The following is a 763-nucleotide window of genomic DNA, read 5'->3' as shown; positions in this document are numbered from 1 at the left end:
GGGCTCAGGCGATCCACTTACCTCAGCCTCCCAAAGGCGCGGGATTACAGGCTGAGCCACTGAGCCCAGCTTGTTGTTGTTTTTTGGGTTTTTTTTTGGTCAAAAACTGAACACTCAGCGGGTGTGGGCAGGTACGTTGTTATGGTGGAAGAAATAGTCACCTGTTTGCCACAGCTTGGGAAGTTTCTTCCACAAATTGTGATGCGACTTTCTCAAAACTTCCAGATAAAAACTTTAGTTGGCCATTTGATCCTGAGGAACAAATTCCAAGTGTACTACAAGGGGCCCACTCTCCAAAATTATGTGGTTTTTTGGGTCCCTCCTCATATATTCTTATTAAGCACATGTTACATTCACCGAAGTAGAGCACATTTGTTAAATACTTTAGCAAACTTAAACGAATAGAAGTTATGAAATGTCTGTCATCATACCATAATGGAATTAAACTAAAATTACAGAAAGACAGCTGGGAAATCCCAAAATACTTGGTGATTAAACATACTTCTGTATAAAACATGGATCACAGAAGAAATCTCATAAGAAATTTTAAAATGTTTTGGACTAAATGATAGTGAAGCATACAATTTTGTGGGGTGCAGTGCTTAGAGGGAAATTTTATCATTGAATGTATATATTAGAAAAGAATGATATAAAATCAATCATTTGAGCTTACACCTTAGGAAACTAGAGAAAAAACAAATCAGCTGGCCTCGGTGGCTCAGTCTGTAATCCCGTGCCTTTGGGAGGCTGAGGTGAGTGGATT

This window comes from Carlito syrichta, unplaced genomic scaffold (genome assembly GCF_000164805.1).
Source record: "Carlito syrichta isolate Samal-C Ts95f unplaced genomic scaffold, Tarsius_syrichta-2.0.1 Scaffold308820, whole genome shotgun sequence".
Classification (NCBI taxonomy): Eukaryota; Metazoa; Chordata; class Mammalia; order Primates; family Tarsiidae; genus Carlito; species Carlito syrichta.
Note: the sequence above shows the minus strand (reverse complement) of the source record.